The sequence below is a fragment of the Cardiocondyla obscurior genome, linkage group LG01 (genome assembly GCF_019399895.1).
Source record: "Cardiocondyla obscurior isolate alpha-2009 linkage group LG01, Cobs3.1, whole genome shotgun sequence".
Taxonomy (NCBI): domain Eukaryota; kingdom Metazoa; phylum Arthropoda; class Insecta; order Hymenoptera; family Formicidae; genus Cardiocondyla; species Cardiocondyla obscurior.
This window is the reverse complement of record NC_091864.1, coordinates 7,757,497-7,770,145: the sequence shown is the minus strand read 5'-3', so window position 1 is coordinate 7,770,145 and position 12,649 is coordinate 7,757,497. Positions and strand designations below refer to the sequence as shown.

Genomic DNA, 12,649 nt, shown 5'->3' with positions numbered 1-12,649 from the left:
TTCAAGGTCCACCAGCTGAAACGCTCCGAAGAATTTTAGACGGAGACGATTTCAATATCGCTTTTGATAAAATAAAATCGAGATCCAAGAGATTCAAGTTTCGATATCTCCTTAAGAAATTAAAAAAGAAAAGGTTTTTGAGTTTCGAGACCCCCAGGTCTTCCCGTTCGTATCGCGAAATCGTGGCAAGTCATTCTCGATAAATTTATATCTCGATTTCTTAACGGAATTCTCCTCTCGAATTTTAACCTTCAGAGGGTCGCGTAACTTTTTTTTATCTCTTTAATCGACGTTACTGATACGAAAGTGCATTGGTATTTACATGCGGTGAACGAGGTTCCTTCAGCGGCTAGTTAGACTTCCCTGCAGGGCAAAGCCCGGTTTATCGGAAACCGGCAGGTTTTCTTCCTCGCGTCGGCAGTCGACGTGGCGTGTAAGTTCTCTCTTACCGATAGGAATTAAGTACACCGGGTCAAGACAGGCCGGTCGTTTCAATAACGCGTGTCTCCGCCGTATTCGACGCTGGTGCGGTCGTCGAACAGTCCTCGAATCGCCCTTAAAATCCACCCTCGACGCACGTCCGTCGGGATCCGCGCGGAGGTTCTATCTCCGGCCGGACGGGAAAAGCACAGGGGAACCGAAAAGAGCAGCTCCGCGAGATACTTATCGCGCACTGTGACAACTCACGAGAAGTTTATCAGCCGCGGCCCCCCAAGTCCCTCCGTGCCCTCTCGTGCACTCCGTGAAGGGAAGAGGGAATGAACGTTTAGAGTTTGCCGCCACCAAGGGTTTAACAATTTCTTAATCGGATCGATTGCTCGATTACGTCGGCGCGAATGCGGAGAAGAGCGGAGCGAGAAAACGTAACGTGCACACTGATCGCGAGTCGGACGGGGCACTGAGGCGGCACCGCCACCGTTCAGATGTCGTTAAAACCGAAAAAGCCTCCTCCCTGCTCCGCTGCTTCCCTCCACTCGACCGACTCCTCCCGGCGCCCAGACGCGGTTCCTCCGTCTCCCGCAGCCTCACCCTCGCCCTCACTCCGTCGCCGATTCCCTCCCCACGTCCCCCTTCGTACTGGCAATGCGGCGCTTCGCCTTCTTTGTCCCCCCTTTCCCTCCGGAACGCGCCGTTCTCGTCCGTCGTTTCGCCGAGTTTGCGATGCAAATCGCCTCGGAACGCGCGCCTTTGCAACGTCTCGAAGCCACTCGTTTAAAAAGAAAGAAAACACTTCTTCTTCTTCTTCTTTTTTTTTTTCCTCTCTCTTTCTCTCTCTCGTTTTTCTTTATTAATGATTGACATCTGGCCGATGTTGCGTCTTATGAAAGCGAAAGTAAACAGGAATTATTTGAGGTCTCTGCGTGTTATCGATTTTGATAAACGTGGCACGTTCGCTCGTTGATGGTTCGAAAGCTCGCGCCTGCGTCCTGGTTTTTGGTACCGCGATGTTCAGCGTTTGCTTTTGTGAAAACTGGAAATTTACCGTCGTAGTTTATCGGCACCGGCAATAGTTGAAATTCTCGCTCGTTAGGATACAATTTGCGACGCCTAGTGCTTCTCTTTGTCCCGAGATTTCTCATGCGAAGTGCGGTCGCTTTATACCGCGAAACGATCTTTTTTTTAATATGCGAGACGACACGTGCCGCAATTATTTGCTTCAGAAGTAGCAAATTAAAATAAAAAAAAAATAAAAGATAATAACCAGTAAAATAAAAAATAAAAGAAAAATAATAATAAAATAAAATTTTTATCGAATTATTATAAAGTGTAAAAAAAAAATATCAAATTTTCGTTTGCAGAACAATATCTCAGTTTACTTTATAAGTCCATTAACGTCACATTGCGTCACGCATATAAAAGAGACGCACATCTGCGAATCCCTCTCTTCGGCCCCCCACCGACCTATCTTTGTCTTCTTCCGTCCGGCCCCGTTTGCATTCGCTAATTCGCACATCTGCGCGAAATAACGTGCTTATTGCCACCGTAATCGTAGCCTGTCCCCGTTGCCTCTGTGCTTTTAAATTCTGTCAACAAGCGAAGCGAAATATATCGCTGGAATTTCCTCGCGCTCGGCCAGTGCGAGAGTGCCACCAATTTCTTACGCGTCAATCCGGCCTCGTTATCATATGCAACGCTGATAATAGCGATAAAAAGGACTTCTAATCGATTTGAAAGAGATCCGTGTGCGTAAAGTAAATTTACACGCACGGCGCGAGATAAGCTCGCTCAGTGCACTTGCTTCGCTCTTTTTATCGAGGGGCATGTCGCTAGAATTAAAGGCTTCGAGACATCGCGCCCAAGTGTTTTTGTTATTTAATCTATTTAGTTTTGTTATCAAGTCCACGTATGAAAAGAAAAAAAAAAATTATAATTGGACAACTCTTAAAATAAAATATGACTTGTAACAGATCATTAAGATAACAGTGTTACACTGGCAACCGTTACAGCGTTGAGTCAATACGTTTCGCACAAAAAGGAAAGAAAAAAGAAAAATAAAACTTGGGGACAAAGTACGTTAGACAAGACAAATGCCTAAGCTCTTAGTCGGCTCGGTAGAAATGTTTAGCACGTAACGCCTTTTGTATTATTCGAAATTATAATATTAAAAAAAGAACAAAAAAGAACTAATCTTGTAAATTATATTTATATAATAACTTCGTGACTGACGAAATATTTCTAATCTTTATTAACGTCGTTGACAGGAGAGTTAATAAAATTGCCCGGTTATCTCGTTTTGATTACGTTAAACGTTACAGAACGCCCGCCGCTCGTTTGCTTTTCTTTACATTCGGTTGTACCAGTTACAGATTTTTTAATAAGGATCACACGTTCGTATTTTCTAAACGGAAAGAGTCGGTTGTAACGTAACGTAGCGAAACGTGTTTTATGCTAATGCCCCATCGATCGTCTGGAAGGATTATATTTCTCGGCACGCGTGTTCATTAATGTTGCAGCTCGTGCGAATCAATACAAACGTTTAATATATATAACATTTTTTTTAATATGCCGCACGATTTTGCGCTTAGAATTTTACGGTAATATTCATATTGCATTTACATTATGTTTTATATAAAATATATTAAACACACAATTTCTACTTATTTTAAAGACATAAATATAACACGACGTCTCACGCGTCCTTAAAAAAATTAAATCTTCCACGTGTCCGTGCGTGGAGGATTATTAATTTTTTTCTTTTTTATTTCTTCGTCCTATCTTTATCGATAGTCCATTAAACCGACTGTTTACTTAGCAATTACCCTAATTAAAATAATGCCCCCTTTTCCTTTTTTCAATTTCTATATTCAGCCGGGTAATTTTCATCCCTCGATCTGCGAAGTGTCCCACTTCTGTCGCGCACTTTTCAACGAATGCAATCAGCCCCGTCATTGCGGTTTGACGTAAAGCGATATACGCAAACTTAGCGCGGTTGATAACACGATCGGCAAAGAAAGAGAGAGAAAGAGAGAGAAAGATAGGAAGAAAACGACAAAGATGACGCGAGAAAGCGGGATGGATCGTTAGATTTTACTGCGTATTCGCGCATTAACGTTTGGCTTAAAAAAAAAAAAAAAAAAAAAAAAAAAATAAAAGAGTTATCGAACGATGAAACATAAGATTGCGTAAATCCGTACGAACCTCGCGAGCGGTGGCCGTTAGATAACAATTCTATTCTATAATTAGGTTATTGCGGCGCGACGAAGATGAATCTATGGGCGAAAAAAGGACGGCGCCTCGTCGAGGCGCCGCTCTATTCATTTCTTCGTGCCGAAGTATTCCGTATGTCGTGTTATTTATTATTTCTTCACGTTGAGTAAAAACGTCGGGAACGCCGCGATAAATAAACTGCGTACTTCCAGAGCTATTTCTGAGCGGCGTGATCAGATAAATACAGGTAGATTTGCTTTGCGCAGATTACTCGGTGAAGAAAAAAATTAAAAAAAAGAATAAAAAAAAGAAGAAAAAGAAAAAATTAAAGAAAAAATAATGAACTCTTGCAACCACGGCGAGGATTGCCTGCGTATAAACAATTAACAGACGATAAGTGAATTATTAACGGATGCTGCATACGCTTTGCACTTGATCAATTTAAACGACGGAGGCTGAATTTATAACTAATTTGCAGAGCTATAAATTCCACCTGCGGCAGTGTCGGTACTGCGGTCGAAGTCGGCGATAAATTTTGGCTGCGACGTCTAGGAATTTTTTTTTTATATTTATATAATCGGCGATAATTATATTGTAGGAAGACAAGACTGATGTTTAATTCGGAAAATGAGTTTCAATTGCACGATCAGCACGAAATTAATATATTTTATATTTTATTCTATTATTTTGTTAAATATTTTCAATTTTATTTTATTAAATAATTAATTTATAAAACTTATAATATAATAAAATAATATAAAATAGAAGTTAAAAAATTTACAAGATAATTTAATTAATTTTATTAAATATTATAAAGATTTTATATTAAACGTAAACTGCGGTAGATCAACTTTACGTTCGCCGTTATAATATTCTTTAGCTCCGTGAAGGTAGGATCCCCTGCGACTAGTGTTTTCGGAATTGCGTTTCTCGATAGCCGAGGGATCAGATAGCTCCTGATAATCTATCGCTGCGGGATACACCCTCTCCGCGTGCTTTGACGTCAGCATCACGCATCTTAAGAGCATGAGATTCGCACGTCATTTTGCCGTGGGATTATACAATCCGCGGGCATCGCGTGTCGCGGTACGATTTGCGTAAACCGATTCATCGCGGGTGGTCTATTTCAGAACCTCTTGAAAAACGTCCGTGAAGTGAACGGAAGCGAAGTCAATAAAATAGTTTTCGCCAATTTTTATCGTTTCTCCAAATAAAAAGAAGGAAAAAAAAGGAAAAAAAATACAAACAAACTTGAAGATTAACGCGCGTCACGTTTGTTAACGAGCGACGGGAGATAGTCGACTTTCGCGCCTCGGTTAATTACAGTTTAAACATTCGCGTTATCTGGCGAGAACGAGACGTTAGGCTGCGACGGCTGGGAGTCATTATCGCGCCAAGGCCGGCCGATTATCGCCGCGAACCTAATCGGTAGACTGGAAAGATCCCGCGTTATTGTGAATCGCGTTATCGCATTGTTTTCCGTTATCAGGAGCGAAGACACGAGCCCGCGCGCGACTTTTCATGAATTTTCCAATGCGAGACTCATTCGATACCGTCCTCAGTTTGGCAACGAGCACCGCGTTTCGCGTGCACGCTGATCGACGACGGAAATCCGTTCCCTCGAGCTTGATTAACGTGTAATTGAGCTCATATTTATTGTTGAAAATATCATAAAATTGGCTTCGACGTTTTCCTTCCGGTGTACGGATTTCGGTCTAGATCCCTTCGGGAAGAGACGAGCCTCGTTGAAATTTTCAGAACGCACCTCGATCCGCAAACGTTTAATTAATGAGCGCCGATAATGAACACCTGGCAGTACGCCGGATGTCGATAAAGGCCTTTTGAATGACCGGGCCACGAGGAATTTCCGATTTCGTGTCGGGGATCTCCGATCGAGTGTCGCGTTATCGCAGCAGCTTATCGTCCGGGAAGAATAACGCTGCTGTGAAACGATCGACGTGAATCAGCAGCGTGTTTGTTCCTTCTAATTGTTCCCTTTCCCGACACCGCTCGGTGGTTTATACATGTTTTTTTTTCTCTCTTGCTCGGTTCTGCCGGGACGCGCGGTTGTGAAACGTGTCCGTAGGATTCTTCTTATTACGTGCCCGTATGAATTAGCGGCCGCGAGAGTCAGTCGAAGTCGCTGGGAACGCGAGGATCGTGATCGGAATGACCGGCTCGTCGTCCGAAGTCGTACGCGAAGTGCATTCGAATGTGAAAAGATCGCGACTTGCAGAAACGCAGGCAAGAAAATGCCAGTGGTACAAGCCTCTCAGCACCGCGTCCCATTTATCCTATCGCCTGAACATTAAGTAAGTGGCGTTTTACGAAACAGGCGTAGTAATTATAAATATAATAATGCATTAAAGTAAACGGTACAGTTGTCGTAATTATTACGCGTATCGCGATTTAACTTTTGTGACGGTTAATTACGTCCGTTAATTGTGAGAAAATCAATTATATGTGTTGCAGTGTGCACAAAAAAAAAGGAAAAAAAAAAACGGGATCACTTCCACTACGAAGTGCGAGTTTGCTCGGCATTTCGCGTATTTTTTTTCTTTTTTTTTCTTTTTTTCTTTTTTGTTTTCTTTTTTCTTTTATCTTTTTCAACGCTCGCCTAGCATTCGAAAACGCTAGAAAGTATTAAAATGCAGGTATCGCCGTTAATAAAAATTTTATGCGGCCAGATATGCGGCCGGTTCGTGCAACCCGCGAGGTCGGTAAGTTCTCTTAAAGGAGAACAGGCGATATCGCGGAATAAAACGCAGATCGATACGCCGACATGTCGGCCGATGAACTGGCGTTTGTGCCCGATCGAGAGAGAAAAGTTTAACTGTCCGCGACGTAACGGCGTGTAGGTGTGTCTATGCGGGAGGTTAAAAATAATACGCGAGCGTAAATTAATTCTCCCTTATTCCGGCGGAATGAAACTTCAATAAACAAAGGAACGTACGAGCCCTTTGTTCCCCTCCCCCTTTCTCCGAACTCTTCGCCGGTCTGCACGATAAAAAGTAACGATAAGCGTAACGAGAAACTAAACTTATCGCCGAGATTAATGACTCACGGTAGACGCGGTGTGAAACAATTTAATTGATTTTAATTTTATTAAAAAAAATTTATTAATAAAATTTATTTTATTTAATATAGAATTAAATTTATAATATTTGTTATATTAAAGAAATGTATTATTTAAATTGTTGAGGCCGTAATAAAAAAAAGAAATTCGTGAGATAGGATGATATAGCTCACCGATCGACGACTCGTTCACTTTTACGAAGAACGTTCAGCGAAGATTTCGTTTGTTAGAACCAGCACTGGTGTATTCAAGACAATTACGAGAAACCGAGTACTCGCTCCGCGATAGATTAATTTTGTGAATCGGAATTTTCCAAGTCAGAGCGTTGCCCGAATGAATCTGAAATCCCTCGCGATTCGACTCGGCGAAAATCTGAAGGTGAGCCCTTCCAAAAGGAGCTGATATTTAAACCGGGTCGGTAAATGCCGTCGCGGTATTCACACTTACACGTGGAGCTCTATTGCTATAGATTTCTCTTATTCTCGCCGGCAGTTATCGATTTTTTAACAGCGGCACGCCAAAGTGCGGGAGGTCATACGATAAATGTCAGTCCTCATTCGCGGGGTCGCAAGCACCGAAATCGTCAAAGAAAAAATCGTTCCCTCGTCATACCGGCGAGATACGCTATCAATCGGATCTGTTCACGCCGATTCAGACCTCTCTCTTTCTTCCTGCATCTCTATCTCTCGCATTCGTAGGCATCGAGACCCGAGTTTCTCGACACTGAACCTACTCCGCATCGAACCCTCCGCGGCGGGTCTCGTCACTCCTATCCGAATCGTCACTCATTTCCGGGATACGCGTATAAAAAATTATAACAATACGTAATTAAAAGCGGGAACAAGGAACAATTAAGACGTGGACGTTGATTTTTTTTTTTAATCCAAAAACCGACCGAGAAGGGAAGTAAATTCCAGAAAAGCAGACTTTAGATTTCTCTCTTCTTTTCCGGGATCTCGCCGGTTCTCTGCGGCATCGTCCTTCCCCCCTTCCCCCTCCCTCCCCCCTTTCCCGCCATCTCCCTCCGGATCGGGAATAAGGGCGCACCCGGGATTTACCTGCGTCGGGAAGATCGATGAAGAGCGTGCTCCGCTCCGCCTCCGCAAGCTGCGCCGCGCTCGGCTCCGCTTTTCGTTGGAGAACCGCGATCGTTCGGGGGTTACTTTCTCGTGGCACCTTTCTATTATTTTTTTTTTCCTCTCCCTGTCTTTCCTTTCCGCTGGACTGTCGCTGCACCTTCGCAAGAAAGCCGCTCGCACCGGCAATTTCGAGAATGCGACGTGCACTCTCCTACAAGTCCGCTGTAACTGGCGGATTTTCACTATGACGACGAGACGACCGGGCGACCGCTGACGTAACTAAAGCGGAAAGGGCGCAGGAGCGGCCTCCCCGCCCTTATCGCGAATTCTCGGGCGACCCTCGTAGGCTGAACGCGACACACGCGAATCGAGAACTACGTTTTACATCGAATACATACTTTAGGGTTTTTTTAGAATTTATTAAATTTATTTATTTTACGTTATATTTGTACGTGCTTTTTTTAATAATCTCGAAGAGAGAGGACCGTTCTTTCCGGGTTATGAATTGAGAACGTAGCCTTTATGGCTGGTTTTAAATGGAACAGCTGAGTTTTGCGTACGCAGCGAGTAATCATTGGTCGTCGCCGCACCGTCATCGAAGTTGTCCACGAATGTCGACGTTACAAAGACTTACTACACTTAATGTAGACGTGGCCTTATATCAAAGGCAAATTCTCAGGCGCATCCTACAGAAAGATTGCGAATCTAAAAACGCTATAGTTTCTACTTAAAATATAAAAATTATATCTTACAATTACCGAGAAGTTATACAACTTTAAAACATAATCATACAACTATGCGAGAACTCGTGGCTTTTAAAAAATGTATAAACATAAAATGTTTATTATCCGGGAATAAAACATAAAAATAAAAAAATAGAAAAGAACTTGAATGCGTCCAAATTGTTATCCATAATTATCAAGCTGAAAGATTTTATTTAATTTTTTTTTATCAATTTTCAGAGCGAAGAGGATCCACCGCGGGCGAGTCGCGTTGCGTACGGTACTGCGTTTTTAATAACGACGGCGCAGGCGTAAAATTAGCTGCCTTATCAACCGAGATGTCATCCCAGCGCAAGGGGGGTCTCTCGCCTTGGCCGCGTCCGAGGAGTCGTCGTGAAAATGCCGGGGAACATCTTGCGACCGCCCGATCGTCGCGTGTGACCGTTCGCGGGTGAACCGTCCGCGAGTGCAGCCGCAGCAGTCAGCGATCGGGTGCACCTGTCGGCGGCCAAAAGCAGTTCTTCAGACAATCGGTAAGTACGGCGATCGATTGGCGGGCTTCGGCAAATGCGTGTAAGCGGCTGGCAAATCGACTTGCGTGTCCGCCGTGTGACGGGAAATCCGCGGCGATTGCGAAATCAGCCGTGCGCGATCGTTGCCTGAATCGTCGAGCACTTTGATAGCCTGCGTTGATCAATGACGACGGACAGTGACGTATGTGAGAGAATTCAAGGGGTGGAGGGACGACAAAGGCACGCGAAAGAGATACATAAAGAATTTTTAACGTACGAAAAAAGAAAAAAAAATTTCTCTCTTGAGGAAAAAAAAAAAGAGAAGAAGAAAATTTTTCACACACGCACACTACATATTCGTATATATGTATATTTTTTATAATGGTATACATTTCTTCTCTTTATACCGTTGTTTGCCATGATATTTAATAATACGACGTAGAAGCCATATAATTAATTATAGAATAATAATGACCACTTGAAATAATTGTATTAATCGGAATAAATGAAACTTTCTACGCTGTTCAGAAAATTTCCGGATATTGCATATGCAAGAACGCACGCGACGAAGTAAAGCAAATATCAGATTTCTCGAGTAATTTGTACAGTAAGGTAAATTTCTTTTCTTCTTCTCGGTAAATGGGAAATTCATCCCCTCCGAGTTCTTCGTATCTCGAGCAGTGTAATAAGATGGGAATCTCGAATTGAAAATTAAATCTACAACTTGGGAAAATGTAATACTTGCGAGACAGCGTTATCAATTTAATATAATTAATTAATTTATAATTTATAATTTGATTCATAACGCCAGGGCTTATTCTTTCTCTATCTCTCCCTCTCTTACTTTCTTTTCAGGCAGCCCCAAAAGTTATTTCTAAATTAATTTATATTGCGAATGCCGCTGCGTATATTTCGAACAATTAGTCATCGCGAATTGTTTATGTATTCATGAATTCACAGGTACTCGGCTTCGTGAATTCAAAATTCATTGACCTTTGCATTTGCATATCGTTGAGATCGGATCTTTGATCCTTCGGTCCATATCAAATTTATAGACGACGTCGAAATAATCGTAGCTCAAGCTTGTAGGCTTGAAATAGTCGTGAGTTCTTTATTTAAATCCAGATATATCGTGCAACTGCGACAAAAGATTAAATGAGCGTTTAGAAAATATTTATAATATATAAGACGAGCATGAGATTATTATTCTTTTATTTTAAGCAAACAATTACGCAAATGTACTTTGAACGGTCTTTAATATTTTTAACTGAATATCTCATTTATATCTTGGTTTCCATTTGAGAAATTTTTCTATTAAATAATCTTGCGCCTTTTAATTAAATATTAAAGAAGAAAAAAAAAGGAAAAAAAAAAAAGATTAAATAGATTGTATTATTATTTCTTCGCCGATGGGATTTCTTTTTTATTCGCCGCGAATAATCTCATGCGGCAAATTTCGTTAACAAAGAAACTTTCGATCCTTAGTTATCTGCAGTTAATAGCAAATTTATTTCGCTTTTCAACGCGAGACCGGAGCCTGCGATTTAATCGAAGGGGATTAATCACTTTTATCGGGGCGTTCAATCAATTCGGTTATTATTTGGAAAACAAAATGCTTTACAATCGCCCTTTCCGTGCTTCTCGCATTTCACATCCGGAAACGATTTTGACATTTAAGCTTAACACTCCACTTTGACGGGAAATGTCGCGCTTACGGCGTACAATGTAAATAACACCGCACTCCGCGTCTCGTTATTATTTTATCTTTTTGTCATAGGCGGTAACAATAGCGAGGACATCGCGACGTTGACGTCACGTCGGCTGAATGAGAGCGAACTTTAAGTGCCCCCCTTCTCTCTCTCTCTCTCTCTTTAAAAGACGTCACTCATGACGTCAGACATTTAGAAAATCGATCAAGCATAGGCTCGTCCCAATTTTCGGCCGGAAAACTCCATAGCTTTGACCGAGAGAGCTTAATGAAACTCGCGATTTTCGAGAAATAAGTATAAGATTTCGTTTCCTGCCCGTTCGAATCTTTTGCCGATACGCTCGCGGTGAAGGCCAGCGGCGGGTGATTCTAGAAATAAAAAAGCGGCAGTTCAATCATTTCAATTATTTCAATTGTCGTCTAATTACGCGGCGCGGCGAGTTTCGATCATTACCGTCGCGGTTAATGGCTACGTGTCATATGTGACGCGGCCTCGGTAGATCCTACGTGCCGAGGAACGCAATTAGGTTCGCGCAGTGGCACGATGAACTATGATATACCGTAACGTGCTCGCTAATACCCGCGGTGCTCTGTAATAATTAGAAATCGAGATTCGCGTGACGCGGTCGATTTATTTATTTCCCGGCGGTCTCGTCCGCGTAACGAGAGTTCTCGCGAATTATTTGAAAATAAAATGTCCCCTTTTTTTTCTGAAAATGCAAACACGATATTTAATATAATTTGAAATATTCAGATTTAGATACTGCTTTTTATTTTTTTTATTTATTTAAGAGAGAAATAAAATAATTATAGAGAAGTCGTCTTATGTCATTGATGGTTGGAAATGTTTCTGTACTAAAATAAAGTGGTACAAGTTGCCTTTTGAGAATCCCAGCATCAAAGGGACATTACATATTTTTCGAGCGATATACGAGATCACGGCCGTGTACTTTGAACATTTTTCGCGCTTCCTGTGCACTTTCATTTACAAATGTCGCTGCGATAAAAAACGCAAGGAAGGAAAGAGCGGCGGAATGCATTATGCCTATCGTTGGAAGAGATCGCATTTAAAGAATTGAAGGGGGAAAAAGAGGGGGGAGTATAATAAATTACGCCCATTAAAATCTTGACCGCAGAAAGAGACATTTTTATATCGTACGAGTTTATTTTTACGAGATACGTTTTAAAAACACGCGGAAAAAAAAGAGAGCTGCTTTGAAATTGAAGATGTAATTTTCGCACACAAGCAAAACAATGCGCTAAATTGAACGTAAGTTTTAATTCGAAACCAACTGTTTTAAAACTCAAAAAAATCTGCTTTAAATGAAAACTTGTGCATTTAAATCAACGCAATTGGTTTGCTTAATTTACATCCGAGAACAATACTTTTAATTACAGACTGTTATTTTCTATTTTTTTTCCCCTTTTATATTAATTTTTATATACACCGCGAGACCTTTCATGATTTATTTCTCCTTCTATTCGAGAGAGTTTCGAGGCAAGAGATTAGGAAAATTCGAGCTCGCAGGCTCGCGAGGCGGATAGTTCGCGAGCGTCCAACAGATTAGCTCGCGAATCTTTTATGCGTCGCGCACGTTTCAGACAGATGTTGGGGTCGCACCAGGAGTATGCCTATCCTCGGAACGGCGGAAAAGAGACTTCGACCCGCCCTTTCGAAATGTCAAAGGTTGCCGCGCAAGTCGCGTCGACGTATCCCCCGTTTCCCGGGTTGGCAGCTACGCGCGAATCCCACGGCATTGTTACCGCTCGCGCTCCGGGATAACTCGCTATCATTCCGCGGGCGGAAGCAGAAAAATCATATCCCGGCATTAGGGAACGACATGGGGGGCAAGATCGATTAAACGCTTCGGGCCGCTTATTTAGGGCATGCCCGTGCACGTTTG

The 12,649-nt window shown here is 42.2% G+C and overlaps 2 protein-coding genes across 14 annotated transcripts in view; one reads left to right on the top strand and one right to left on the bottom strand.

Moving 5' to 3' along the window:
- LOC139113719 (uncharacterized) overlaps positions 1-7,914 on the bottom strand; it is a 32,037-nt gene extending 24,123 nt beyond the window's left edge. The window contains exon 1 of one of the 3 annotated variants that reach the window (XM_070675069.1): positions 7,783-7,914. The gene's annotated coding sequence lies outside the window, so the exon portion shown is untranslated. Of the gene's footprint in view, positions 1-322; positions 1,040-7,782 lie in introns of those variants that run through there. The other 2 variants (XM_070675060.1, XM_070675079.1) reach the window with 2 other exon arrangements.
- Positions 1-12,649, top strand: part of Rdgb (retinal degeneration B) — a 52,594-nt gene that overhangs the window by 15,201 nt on the left and 24,744 nt on the right. For all 11 annotated transcript variants that reach the window (XR_011547761.1, XR_011547762.1, XR_011547760.1 and 8 more), the window contains one exon: positions 8,766-9,058. The gene's annotated coding sequence lies outside the window, so the exon portion shown is untranslated. The remainder of the gene's footprint in view (positions 1-8,765; positions 9,059-12,649) is intronic.